Genomic DNA, 15,255 nt, shown 5'->3' on the forward strand with positions numbered 1-15,255 from the left:
AGTGGCCCAGGTTCAGTTCCCGGGCATGGACCTACACCACTCGTCGGTGGCCATGGTGTGGTGGCAGCCCACATACAAAATAGAGTAAGATTGGCACAGATGTTAGCTCAGGGCAAATCTTCCTCAGTAAAAAAAAAAAAAAAAATAGAGATAGCTGTTGTTTTTGTGAGATAAGAGTGGTGTACACACAGCACTTCTAGAAATGATGAGGAAAGACCAGTGCAGTAAAGACGATAAAGCAGAAAACCTATGCCTAGTGAAACTGAAATGTTGAGCAGAAAGCATCAGAGCTGGGAGGACCCTTAGGACCCATCCCATCCAGCCGCCTCTTTTTTACACAAGGGAACAGAGGCACCAAGGGATTGCTTCTTGTCTCGGCTCTTAGGGCTGATGCTGTGCAGCTAGAACCCCAGTCCTCTGATGGAGAAGTCTGGGCTCTTCGCGGGTGCTCCACACAGCCTCAGAATCCTCCCTCAAGGGCTCCCTCTTCAGGCTGTGTTGCTTTTTCCTCCGGCTGGCACATCCGTGTATTTTCCGTACAATACCCGAAGTGCCCACAGCAGAAGTCCTGTAAGCAGCAGCGCTGGGCTTTGAACTTAGGGCTGTGCAGCTCCAAAGTCAGAGATGTTCAGCTATTACCATATATCACTCTTAAAGGGAAGCATCCTGGAGCTACTGCAAAACCCTTGTTAGGAACCTCTGATCACAAACTGAGCTTCCCGTGGGCTCTACCGTGCACCAGCACTGTGGGGATGGCGAGAGGAGCTGGGTCCCTGCCCCTGGGGGATTTCTTGATCTCCATGTTCCTGGTACTGGCACAAAGCAGGTCCTTGCTTCTCTAACCCAGGTCCCTGGAGAACTGGGAGGTGTGCCAGGATGCCAAGGAGCATCAGTGTAAGGAAGGCTCATCTTCCTAGAGGGTCAGCTTTACGAAATGATTTTTGCAGAGATGTTATATCAAAACACACGACTTTATTAAGTAGGATCCAAAATTGGCATAAACTTTAAACATGAAAAAAAATTGAGCTTTTGATGAGTTTCCTGAGGAGTCCTCTCAGGGTCTTGGGGAATGAGTTTGTTCTGCTCTGGGTTGGGGGTTCCCTAGAGTAAACAGTTGAGAACCAGTATAAGGAGAGAAATGCAGTACATTTACAAAGAATGGATGGAGAAATAAATGGATGGAGGGGTGGATGGAGGGGGGATGGATGGGAGTAACATATGCCAAAAAAATTGCAAAATCAGGAATTCTTATTTACAAATCCTTATAGGTCTTTCTATAGTTACTCTTAGGCATGAATTGGTCAACAGGGGAATTTCTAGTTAGTAATCAGCTGGAGTTCAAAACCTGGAGCCCGCAAATCCCCTAATGTTACGTATGTACATACAGGTGTGAGAGGAAACACACACGTGCATACATGTGCATTTTCCTGGGTAATGAGCTTCACAGTTCCCATCATGTTTCCGAAGGAGTCTTCACGTCGTCGCTAGACTTAGAATGTTTACTGCTATTTTCTCTTGTCCCCTTTGTCCCCACTCAGCAGGTCTCTAGCCCCTCACCATTTCTCTCTATTCTATTCTCTCTGAACCATCACCATATGGCCTCCCCATCAGAAATCATGTTCTGCTACCCTGGCAGCTTACTGGCCAAGAGGAGAGTGACTGTTTGCAGAAGGCATTGAGGTTGGCCCAGGCTCCTCTGTTTAGGAAGGCAGAGACTCCCTGGAGTGAGAAAGGGACCCATTGACACGACATCCATGAAGCTCTCAGGCTTCGTCCATGGCTTGGCTCACAGCTGGGCTGTCTTGCGTTCTCTGTGGTGTTATAAACATGAACCAGCCTTTAATTCAGGGGCCTCGAAGCCAAGACATGGAATTTCTCACATGACCATCGTCCCACACCACTTGCACAAGTTTTGCCATATCTCCGTGCTACCTGAAATAGTATCTTCTTAATATTTTAATCAACTCAGTTTTTAATTAGTTTTGTTTTAAAAAGAAACTTTGTGTCACTAACTGGATGGACAGCTAGTATCACTTGTTTTAAATAGAAAATACAGTCATTGTAAAAATCAATAAAATGAAGATAAAGCTATGTTATTAAATTCTAGCCAGATCCTGTATCCTCGTAAAGGCTCTGAGCCTGAGACCTTTCCTCTCTTGGTTAAAAATGGAGATTGACAAGAGTGGGGGAGGTGTTAAAGACACACTTGCACCAAACAGAAACTTTCTTCATGATGTAACTTTCAAAAGGACTGGAAAAGAATTCGAAAGGGAATAACTTTCTCACTGTGTGATTTGATGTTAATTCATTCCAAGCCTGAGGGCCTCTAAAATCATTTCATGTTCCACCCAAATCATTGGTGTACATTCCACACTGGGAGCTACAGAACATTACCAAAGTATAGCACAGTTTCTGAGGTCAGGCCACTGCATGGTGAAGACCAGTTCTTGAGTCTGAACACCAACCCTGACAGTTCCAGCGTGGGAGAGGGTGGGCAGTCTGTCAACCTCATGGTGCTCCAGTCCCTCTGCACCTGTGACATGGAAATGTTTACAGCGTCGGATCAAATGTGGTGATGCTGGGGCAGGCTTTTGTGGCCCCTCAGGAACTGGATGGGCGGTGGGCGCTGCTGGTCCACATGCTGGGGGATGGAGGGGGGAATATTACATCCAACAATGAAAGATTTCCTTTTGTTCTTGCACCTGATACCCAGCACTTGCCACACTGTTTCGATAATGGTTCTCAATTATTAAATGGTGTCACTCTTGGTGATGGTTTTATACTAAAGCAAAAGACCCCAAAACCTTTATTTTTGTTCCACTGAGTCCTTTCATTTCAGTATAAACCAAGCCAATTGAACGATTGGACACAGTAAAATGTTTTGGAAAAGCTGTAGGAATATCTTGTGTATTGCTGGAATTTTATGGTCTTTAAGGCTTACCCATTCACAATGGTAATATTTTGTCCTTCATGACCACATTGTGAAGTAGGCAGGGCACTTCAGATTGCCTTTAATCTTTTCTAAAATAAGAGATAAATAATCATATTTTACATACAAATGAAGTGGGCTTCAGATTGACAGTAGATTCGAGGATAAGCTTTAAAATTATACAGACTGGGTTTGAATTTTGGCTTTGTCACTTTCTGGCTATATGAACTTGGGAAAGTTATTTAAGGCCTCAAAGCCTGGTTTCCTCATCTGCAGTGTGTCTGCATTGCTGCATCATTGCCCCGGCTGAAGGGGATGATCCGGATCTGGGCTCTCACATCAGAGCCTGTGGTACCTAAGCCCTGGCGGCTGAAGGATGAAATGTTACAGCATTCCAGAAGCCAGGGGATAAACAAGATCAGCTTCTAGAAGGGCCCATTTTATTCCAAGGTTTGGGAAGAAAAGGAAGTTTCCTCCTCTCTATTTGATGTTTTTCAAAACATTCTTTTACGATCACATGGAAATTGTCTCTGGGAAGCCAGGATGGTTCAACATTTGCAAATCAATATGATACATCACCTTACTACAATGAAAGATAAAAATCACATGATCATCTCAATAGAAGCAGGAAAAGTTTTTGATAAAATACAATATCCTTTTATGATAAAAAAAACTCTCAACAAATTGGGTATAGAAGGAATGTACCTCGACAATAAAGACTGTATGTAATAAGCCCAAAGTTAACATCCTATTCAACAGGGAAAGGCTGAAATCATTTCCTCTAAGATCAGGAATAAAACAAGGCTGCCCACTCTCCCCACTCTTATTAAGCATGACAATGGAAGCCCTAGCCAGAGCAATTAGGCAAGAAAAAGACACAAAAGGCATCAGAATTGGAAAGGAAGAAGTAAAATTGTTTCTGGCTGCAGATGATATGATCTTATATATAGAAAATCCAGAAGACTCCACAAAAAAAACTATTAGAATCAATGAATTCAGTAAAGTTGCAGGATACAAAATCAACATACAGAAATTAGTTGTATTTCTATATACTAACAATGAAATATATGAAAAAGAAATAAAATCCCATTTACAATGGAATAGAAAACAATAAAATACTTAGGAATAAATTTAACCAAGGAGGTGAAAGACCTGTGCACTGAAAACTATAAGACTTTGATGAAAGAAACTGAAGAAGACACAAATAAATGGAAAGGTATCCTATGTTCATGGATTGGAAAAATTAATATTGTTAAAATGCCCATACTACCCAAAGCCATCTATAGATTCAGTGCAATCCCTTTAAAATTCCAATGGCATTTTTCACATAAATAAAAAAATACAATCCTAAAATTTGTATGAAACCACAGAAGACCTTGAATAGCCAAAGCAATACTGACAAACAAGAACAAATCTGGAGGCATCACATTTCCTAATTTCCAGCTACATGACAAAGCTGTGGTACTCAACAGCATGGTATTAGCATAAAAACAGACACATAAACCAATGGAACAGAATCAAAAGCCCAGAAATAAATCCATGCATATACAGTCAACTAATATTGACAAGGGAGCCAAGAATACTCAGTGGCAAAAAGTAAGTCTCTTCAATAAATGGTACTGGGAAAACTGGGTATTTACATGCAAAAGAATGAAACTAGACTCCTATCCTACACCACTCAAAAAAAGAAAAAACTCAAATGGATTAAATATTTAAATATGAGACCTGAAACCATAAAATTTCTGGAAGAAAACATAGACAAAAAGCTCCTTGACATTGGTCTTGGCAATGATTTTTTTGGATATGAAACCCAAAACACAAGCAACAAAAGCAAAAATAAACAAGGGGACTACATCAAACTAAAAAGCTTCCACACAGCAAAAGAAATAATCAACAAAATGAAAAGGCAACCTATAGAAATGGGAGAAAATATTTGCAATTTGTCTGAAAAGGGGTTAATATCAAAAATATATATAAGGAACTCATGCAACTCAGCAAAAAAAGCAAACAATCCAATTAAAAATGGGCAGAGGATCTGAATAAACTTTCTTCCAAAGAAGACATACAAATGACCAACAGGACAATACAAGATGCTCGACATCACTAATCATCAGGGAGCTGCAAATCAAAACCACAATGAGATATCACCTCACACCTGTTAGGATATCTAAGAAGACAAGTGGGAAATGCCGCTGAGGATGTGGAGAAAGGGGATCCTTGTGCACTCTTGCTGGGAATATAAATTGGCTCAGCCACTATGGAAAACAGCATGGAGGCTCCTCAAAAAATTAAAAATAGAACTACCACATGATCCGGCAATCCCACTCCTGGGAATATATCCAAAGGAAATGAAGTCATTTTCTCAAAGAGATATTTGCACTCACAGGTTCACCACAGCAATATTCACAAAAGCCAAGGTATGGAAACATCCTAAGTGTTTGTCTACAGATGAGTGGGTAAAGATGTGGTGTATACATACATAATGAAATATTATTCACCCGTGATAAAGAAGGAAACCCTGCCATTTGTGAAACATGGATGGACCTCAAGAGCATTATGGTAAGTGAAATACGTCAGACAAAGAAAGACAAATGACATGAGATTCAATGATTTCACTGATATGTAGAATCTAAAAACAAACAAAAAAATGAACTCATAGATAGAGAAAACAGATTGGTGGTTGCCAGGGGCTGAAGGGTGGGGGGACATGGGGAGATGTTGGTCAAAGGGTACAAACTTCCAGTTAAAGATGAATAAGTTCTGGGGATCTAACGTACAGCATGGTGACTGTAGTTAACTGTATTATATACTTGAAAGTTGCTGAAAGAATGGATCTTAAATCTTCTCACCACACACACACACACACACAAAGGTAACTATGTGAGGTGATGGGCATGTTGACTAATTCTATGGTGGTCATCATTTGCTGTATATATGTGTGTTAAATCATCACACTGTACACCTTAAACTTACACAATTTTTATACATCAATTTTATCTCAATAAAGGGGAAAAAAATAAAACATTCCTTTTAAAAAAATATAGAACAAAATGCATAATTCACATGAATTTTAAAGATAAAACAGAAGACCTAGGAGAAATTTCAACACTGCGTTGGACTGTACTGCCAGGCTCCAGGAAGTTCATTTGCTGTTTCCCCACCTTAGGGTGCTTTGATGGAAATATGTGAGATGCACTCTTATAAAGGGCTTCCAACACTCCCTGAGACACAGCAAATGGCTCCATGATGGCAGTTCTGGTTTTTATCAAGTAACCTCAAAATCACACCAGGACATAAGAGAACAAGGATTATAGCCTAAGTCCTCTGCATCCTGGCCCCTTGATCTTAGACTTGAAGAGAGAACTGCCAGCCTTAAACCTCCATCCATTGCCAGGTGATTTGAAAGTTAAAGGAGGAGGCAGGGGAACAGTGCCCCTGGGTCACGTCATTCCTGAGATTACAGGTCTGGCCCCTCTCTCAGGGACCAGCAGGTTGGTTCATTCTTGGGGATCCACCCTGAGGTCCAGGCTGCTTGCAACAGAAGTCTTCATTCCTGTGCCAGCGAGGTTGGACTAGAACATTTCTCTAAAAAGCTTTAGCACAGGAAGCAGGCTTTTTACATTATTTCTTCTCTTTTCAGAGTCCCCTTTATTTCTTCTCTTTTCAGAATAGCTAAAGATCAGCCCTCTTGGGGTTTCATCCCAAAACAAGGTGTGTTCTCTGTGATCACACAGGAATGGGGTTATCCATAGCCCTGTGTACCACGTGGGCAGCAATGAGGACATCCCCACCCCTTGTTTGAACAGAAAAATGTACTGAAAGATTCAATCTTTTGATACAGAAAAAAGGTGGCCCAGTTAGTTTGATAGATTGTCTTGTCGCCTTTTTGAAAAATTTAGCTCCTGCTCCCAGTGGTATGCTAATGACGTGGGATGGAAGTATACCAGATGAGATGGGAGTTCTCACCCCGGCTGTGCATCAGCAACTCCTGGGGAACTTTGTCAACATGATAGACTCCCAGGTCCTATCCCAGACCTATGGAGAAATATTCTCTGCTGCTGGAACCCCAGAAGTATATTTTGCACCATTTTCTTTGGTGACGTTGACGTGCAGCCAGAGTTGGGAACTCTTGTTTAGGAGCTTGTTCTCTTGGGTCCCAGAAATTATCATATCTTGTTGACCAATTGATCTAAAGAGAACAGTGCTTTCCCCTGGCGTGCTCCTTTATAAAGAACTTCCATGTGTTCCACGTGTCAGTTAACACTGACAACTGTCCTGTCAAGAAGGCATTACCATTCCCATTTTGCTGATGAGCAAACTGAGGCTCAGAAAAATTTAATGACCTGATGAAATTTCTAGTCTCTGCTCCTAGATGTAGAGAGCTGGAAGGAGCATCACTCTGAGCCAAACAATGAAAAAGAGTCGGATTAACTTCAAATTCACCACTTTTTGGAAATCATTGGAGAGCGGATGTTGCAGAGAAACCAACTGACACAATTTGTGAGCAGAAACAGGCATCTTCAGAGAGAGGAGTCATAAGTGCTCACAAACCTGGGGTATTAGTTTAGCTAGAATAATTGATGAATTGGTGAATGATGAGTCTAGCCTGGTGGGACAGTGTGAAGCCCCTGAGGGCCACAGAAATTGGGGGAGCCCACACCCTCTTTCAGGCCTTTTCTCCATGAACCCCACTGGGTGCTCACAGAAAAGACAAGAAGGAGCTCCAAGAAAGTGTCCATTGTGGTGCAAACCTGGGGGAGAGGAATAGCAGATGTGCAGGAAGAGAAACTCTACCAGGATCCTCCTCTCCTATCTTCTCTGTGGAACAGAAGCCTTGATCAGGGGAGGGAGGGGCAACAAAATCTGCTTCCCTTGGGGCACTGGCTAAACTCCGGGCAGTGAGGGGAAGAGAACAGGGAACAAATAATCCCTACTCCTGGGGGAGAGGCAGGAATATGGGCTGCACCACCAGCTACAGTCAGGGGACGGGCAGGAGACCTAAGAAGACCGTGCCCCTGACACCCAACGACACAGCGCCTGTCTAAAACTAAGGCTGAAGCAGAACAACAGAAATACTCCCAGCACCCTCCCTACCAACAGGCTTCAGATAACGAGGAACAGTGGAATAATGCTGAGAGAAAGATAAGTGTGCAAAGAGACCTCCTCTGACATACAGTGCAAGGAGAAGACCCAAAGCTCAAGCAGACATTGCTCTAGCAAATCAAGTTACATCCCAAACACAGATATTGCTACTGGAATGGGAAGCCTGAGGTGCACTGAGGGTAACCACAGCAACAACAAACTTCAAATCCAGCCCAGCTCTCAACTAGATTAAGTCAGACATTCACACTAAGCGTTTATCAGTAGGAAAGGCATGTTCATACCTAGGTGTAAACACTCTTTACCTCAGTCTCTGCTGACATACACAAGACGTCCAGCTTTCAACAAAAAGTCTTGAGGCATACAGAAAAAAACCCAAACATTCCCCAGAGACAAAGCAATTATTGGAACCAGACTCAGATTTGAAACAGATGTTGGAAATATCTAGCAGGGAATTTAAAATAACTATGATTAATATGTTAAAGGTACAAGAGGAAAAGGTGAACATTATGCATGATCAGATAGATAATTTCAGTAGAGAGATAGAAACTACAAGACAGAATCAAGTGGAAATGCTAGAAATAAAAAACATAGTAACAGAGATGAACAATGCCTTCAACTGACACAGCCAAGAAGAGAATCCATGAACTTGAAGATAGGTCAATAGAAATTACCCACACTAAAATAAAGAGACGAAAGAGTGGGAAAATAACAAACCATGACATCCAGGAGCTTTGGGACAATATCAAATGGAGTAACATGTGGGTAATTGGAATTGTAGAAGGAGAAAAGAGAGAGCAGAGCAGAGGAAATATTCAAAGAAATAATAGCTGAGAATTTGCCAAAATTAATGACAGAAACCAAGATCTAAGAAGCTCATAGAACACCTTACAGGTTATATATATATATTTATAAATACACACACACGCATATGTGCACACACGCCCCACATGTGTGTCCCCATCAGGCTATGCCACTGTTCCAGATCCCAATGTCTCCTTGGAATGAATCTCTTTTCTGCCCGTCAGAGCCATTTCTCATAATCTTGAATTGCCCAGATGCCAAAATAACTACTCTGGAAACTCTGCTCCCCGTAAGTTATCAGATGAAGGTAATGATTTAGCATCCTGGATTTATGGAGAATGTGGTGCTTTTTTGTTTTTAAGGGATTTTAGAAAAGAAAATCACCTCCTAGTTGTCCTTGGGCAGAAGATTTCTGTGTATCCCTAGGGCATTTGCTGACTGAATTTTGTTTAGTCCTCCCAGCCGCTGGCCTTGGAATTTAAGTCATTACAGAAAGACCAGCCAGAGGGAGCTGTGCATCTGGTATGCACCACCTTCCTCAAAATCATCAGAATCACCTAGGGAGATTTCTTAAATGCAGATTTTCAGGGCTTTCCCCAAACCTTCTCAATCAGAATCGCCATGGGTGGGGCTAGGAAATCTGCATTTGTAATACGCATCCCCCTCCCCATAAAAATCAGTCCTTCTGCATATTAACTTTTGAGAACCACTGGTCTGTGGGATGAGATGGCGGGAAGAAAGGGAATAGCCTCAAAGACGCAGCATCTACCTCGGATTTGGTGAGAAGGCTTCATGGACACCGAGATACTTACAGCACAGCTTTGTGCATCCAGGTTGGTTGGGCTGAGGGCCATTGAGACGATCAAAAATCTGCATATTACACCCCTCCCCATGACTTAGTCCTGACTTTCTCTGACCTGTGTGTGATCTTGGGCACCACCCCAAGCCCTTTTCCACGTGCAATAGAAGCATGCACCTCTGCCTTTTCATGGGCTCTGGTGAGTATGTGCAATTTTCAGTAAATATCAAGGCCCATCCTGTGTGAGCTGCTTTGAAGGTACAGAACAAATTCTGGGCAGTCCCTGACTTCAGAAACACACTCAACACTGCAAGAGCACATTCTATAACTAAGGGCTGAAATAAAGTATTATCAGAAAAGCCGGGGTGATCAAGAAGGACTGAGAAAGTCAAGGAAGACTTGGAAGAGGTTGACTGGGAGCTAGGACTGGGAGAATGGATACAAGAAGTAGAAAGCTCTCTGCCAAAGGCGTAAGTACGTGAGAAAGAAAGAATGAATATCCTGATTCCAAGGACAGAGACTGTGTCTTCCATCAATATTGAGTATTTTTGAGCACCTCCCATGCACAATGGATGTCAGGAGTAAGAACCAAGTGCAAAGCTGGAGGAAACTGCTCACTCGTATTTTCCTGGAATTCTGTTTCTCCCTCCTCTGAGGAGAACCTGCCTCACTCTTCTCCTCTGTTTACTGGAATCTCTGGTTCTTTCCTTCCAGGTCACCCTGGGCCCTCCAGGATATCACACTAACTGCACAGATCCTTTAAACCCCCTGGAGTTGGCTTAGCTCTAACCGGAAGGGAGGGTATGACCAGTGTCAATGCCTCATACTCCTGAAGGAGGGTGAGTGGGACAGAGGAGTATGCTGAGCTGAGACACCACCTAGAAAGGATGGGCAGGCAATGGCCCATTGTGTTAGTCTGGGTTCTGTAGAAAAACAGAACCAATAGGATGTGTAGACATATAGACAGAGATTTATTTTAAGGAACTGGCTCATGTGATTGTCGGGGCTGACAAGTCCAAAATCTGCAGGGCAGGTGGCAGGCTGGAGACCCAGGGAAGAGTTGATGTTACAGTTCAAGTCCAGAGACAGTCTGGAGGCAGAATCCCCTTTTTCTCAGGGGACTTCAGTCTTTTTCTCTTGAATCTTCAACTGATTGGATGAGGCCCACCCACATTATGGAAGGTAATCTGCTTCACTCAAAGTCTACTGATTTAAATGTTGATCTCATCTTAAAAATACCTTCGCAGCAACATCCAGACTGGTGTTTGACCAAATATCTGGGTACCTTGGCCAAGCCAAGTTGACACACAAAATTAACCATCACGCCCTATTAAACCCCTCAGAGCCTGAAGCAAAAAAAAAAAATCAGAAACCTTAATCCCCTCCAGTCCGGCTTCTGGGAGAAGGCACAAAATGGCACTCTCTCGCCTCAGAGGTCTGGACATCCGCTTTGAGGGCCGGGTGAGCACTCCTCAAGTTCCAAGGTCCCGCCTCCACCACTCTCCCTCAGCTCTGGGGGTGATAGCCGCTCTCTGCAGTTGCTGCCTCTGAATTCCCAGAGACTCCTCTCTCACCTCTGAGTAGTTAACTGCCTTTCACTAAGTGACAATTCTTTCTGCTAAATTTTCCCTGTTTGAATTGCTGGTGTGGTTTCTGTCCCCAGATGGACTCCAGTGGAATCAGAGGGAGATCCCTGAGGAGATGGCCTTGCTCTTTCCCTTCCCTAGTACAGCTGGGAGACTGAAGACGGAAGGAAAAGAGAAAATTCTATCCTCCGCCAAGAAAGGAAGCTTCTCTCTCTAGTTCTCTACTCCAGTCTTTTCCCTTGAACAGAGTGTTCTCTACTCTCGTTGTGCATTTGAATCATTTGAAAGCTTTAAAAAAACATGATGCCCCATTTCTATCTCCAGAGATCCTGGCTCCGCTGGCCTGGGCTGATGCTCAGTTATGAATATTTTTTAGTAGTTTCCATAACTGTTGCAAGTACTTCATTTGCATGAAGTACTAAATTTATGCTCTATAACTTACTGCATATTCTGTGTTTCTATGTATTTTTTATTTTCCCTGAGCTATATTTTGTAAGATTTGTTTTGAAATGCTAGCCTGGCTCAGGAGAAACGAAGTTTTGTCCTCAGACTAGAGAGGAGAGTGCAAATAGGAGATTCAGACTGGACCAGCATCCCTTGCCTCCTGTGATGACATCTCACACACTCTTCTTTGTTGGCTCCATGTGTCAAACTATAATTGTCAGAAAGTTAAAATCATAACTCTCAAACAAATATATAGTGAGGAAAAATAAAAGATTTCTTTAACTCAATGAGAGAACAAAGAAGAAACAAGAAAGGAGAGCTGTCAAATCTGGTTCAAAGGATGATAGGAGATACATAATACATATGTACACACACACACACACACACACACACACACCCCATGTACACAGTGAAGGAAAGGGTGCTGGAATAAGATTGCTAAATTAGATACAAAACTGGTTAATGCTAACAGATACATACAGAACCCTCCACCTAACAACAGCAGAATACACATTTTTCTCAAGTGCACGTGGAACATTCTCTGGGAGAGACTATTGGGCCACAAAACAAGTCTTAATAAAAAGATTGAAACGATACAAAGTATGTTTTCCAATCATAATAAAGTGAATCTAAAAATCAATAGCAGAAGGAAAACTGGAAAATTCACAAATATGTGGAAATTAAATAACACTCTTAAGCAACCAATAAGTCAGAGAAGAAATCAAAAGAGAAATCAGAAAATATCTTGAGACAAATAAAAATGAAAACACAACATACTAAAACTTATGGAATGCAGCAGAAACAGTGTTAAGAGGAAGATTTATGACTATAAGAGCTTACATTAAAAAAGAAAAAAGTTCTCAAATTCACAACCTACACCTTAAGGAATGAGAAAAAGAACAAAGTAAACCCAAAACTAGCAGAAGGAAGGAAATAATAAAAAGTAAAGTAGAGATAAGTAAAATAAAGAATACAATAATAGAGAAAAGTAAACAAGGCCAAGAATTGGTTCTTCAAAAAGATCAACAAAGTTGAGAAACATTTAGCTAGATTGACTAAGAAAAAATGAGACAAGACCCAAATAACTAAAATCAGGAATGAAATTGGGGACATTACTACCAATTTTACAAAAATAAAAAGATTATAAGAGAGTACTATGAACACATGTATGCCAACAAATTGAATAACCTAGATGAAATGTACAAATTTCTAGAAACATACAGTCTGCTAAGACTGAATCACGAAGAAATAGAAAATCTGAATAGATCTTTAAAGAGACTGAATCCATAATCAAAAACCTCCCAACAAAGAAAAGGCCTGGACCAGATGGCTCCGTTGGTGAAATCTAAACAATTAAAAAAGAATCCATGCCAATCCTTCCCAAACTCTTCCAAAATATTTAAGAGGAGAGAACACTTCCTAACTCATTCTATGAGGCTGGATTACTCTGATACCAAAGTCAGACAAGAGCACTGCAAGAAAAGACATCTACAGACCACCATCCCTTATGAACATTAATGCAAAAATCCTCAAAAACATACTGGCAAGCTGAATTCAACAGTGTACTGAAAGGATTATACACCACGACCAAGTGGGATTTATTCCTGGAATGCCAGGATGATTCAACATACAAAAATAAATCAGTGTAATAGACCACATTAACAGAATAAAGACGGGGAAAGCGCACGATCATCTTGATGCAGAAAAAGTATTTAACAAAATTTGACACCCTTTCATGATAAAATAAAAACACTCAACAAACTAGGAATAGAAGGAAACTTCCTCAACATAATAAAGACCTCATGTGAAAAGCCCACAGCTAATATCATGCTCAGTGGTGAAAGACTGAAAGTTTTTCCTCTAAAATCGAGAACAAGATGAGGATGCCCACTTTAGGGAGTTCTAGTCAACATAGTATTGAAAGTTCTAGCCAGAGCAATTAGGCAAGAAAAAGAATCTATGAGTGAAACATCTAATTTAAAAAGAAAGAAAGAAATGTAATTATTTCAACCTCAATATTTTTGTTACTTAATTTTACATGGATCTTTTGAGAAATATCATCTCTTGAAAAGAAGAAACATTTATTTGAAGTTTAATGATTTCTTCTATTTCATGCCAGTTATGTCTCCTATTTAATTTAAGTAAAATTAAATTTAATTTCTTAAATGTCATATATAGACTTGTTCCATTTTTGCAATAGCTTTTCTTTCTACAACTGTGTATCCATCCATTCATTCATCTATTATTTATCTGTTTATCTATCTGTATTCTGATGCCTAAAAAGATGTCTGAAATTATGTTCACAATATCTTTGATGTTTATTTCTGGGTCATAGTATGTGGGATAATTTTTAACTTTCATACTTGGATTTTTCTGCAGTATTTAAATTTTTTGTAGAAAGCACTGACCATTTTTGTAAATCCAGTAGACATTTTTCTTAAGAGACCACACAAAACTTGGAAATAAATATACTAAGATGCTAACAGTAACTAATTCTGAGTTGTAATATGGTTGACTCTTAATTGTTTCTTTGTAGTTATCTACTGTTTTTAAATATTCAGAAATTAAAATAATATAAAATAAAATGGATTCAGTATTATGTAGTGGAAAAATCAGACAGATCTCCATTTAAATATTGGCAAGTCTGTTACTTTCTCTGACTTTTGGCTTCCTCATCAGTGAAATAGAATAATTATGCTAACCTTACAGCTGAGTTACACAGCTTAAAAGATATAATGTCTGTAAAATGACCAGAAGTTCCTGGCTCAGAATAAGCACTTAATAAAGGGACTAACTTTGACTCTGTTCTGGAAGATTCCCAGCTGTGTTTATGGACGTATTACTGTCTCGCTCCTCTCTTAGAGTCATTCTGTGACCGTCTCTTTCTCAGCTATCACCGTGCCTATTGGACTAGCCACTCTTCACTACCTCTCCTAGTTGGTGCTCCTAAAATAGACACCTAAGTGAGTTTTAAATTTTTTATTAAATACTAGTTAGTAAAGCTGAAAGAGAGTCTAAGCAAGAATGACTGGCTTTACTGTTAGGGGTTTTATGGCAGCTATTTCAAGCATTTTAGGGCCAAATCTGTGCATTGCTATGCTCATCCAATCATTCCTTTATTTAGCAAACATTTATTGATCATCTACCACCTGCCGGGTCCTACCCTGGGCATTAAAGATAGAAAGATGAATAAGGCACATTCTAGTCTTATGAGATTTATAGACTTCAGACTTTATTCCACAGTATGGAACTTGCCAAAAAATTGGCCTCAGATGCTCAGACGGGTGGTAATGTGGATTTCCCTGCCCTTTAGGATCTAGGTCAGTTCAAACCCACCCCCGCCCCCAAGATTGCTGTGAATTCTAGAGGAGTCATTGCTTTCGCCGTCATCTCTAGCTCTCAGATTCTTAGTAGTCTAAATGCCATCCTGTGTGAACACATGTATGTGGTTCCTGTTGTGTGTGCCCCCTACAAGCACCCAGGCATCGTTCTTTTGGCCTCTCTCTCCATCTTCCCTTCTGTAATGGTTAATTGTATGCATCATCTTGACTGGGCCACAGGATGCCCAGATATCTGGTTAGACATTATTTCTC

This window comes from Equus asinus, chromosome 7 (assembly GCF_041296235.1).
Source record: "Equus asinus isolate D_3611 breed Donkey chromosome 7, EquAss-T2T_v2, whole genome shotgun sequence".
Classification (NCBI taxonomy): Eukaryota; Metazoa; Chordata; class Mammalia; order Perissodactyla; family Equidae; genus Equus; species Equus asinus.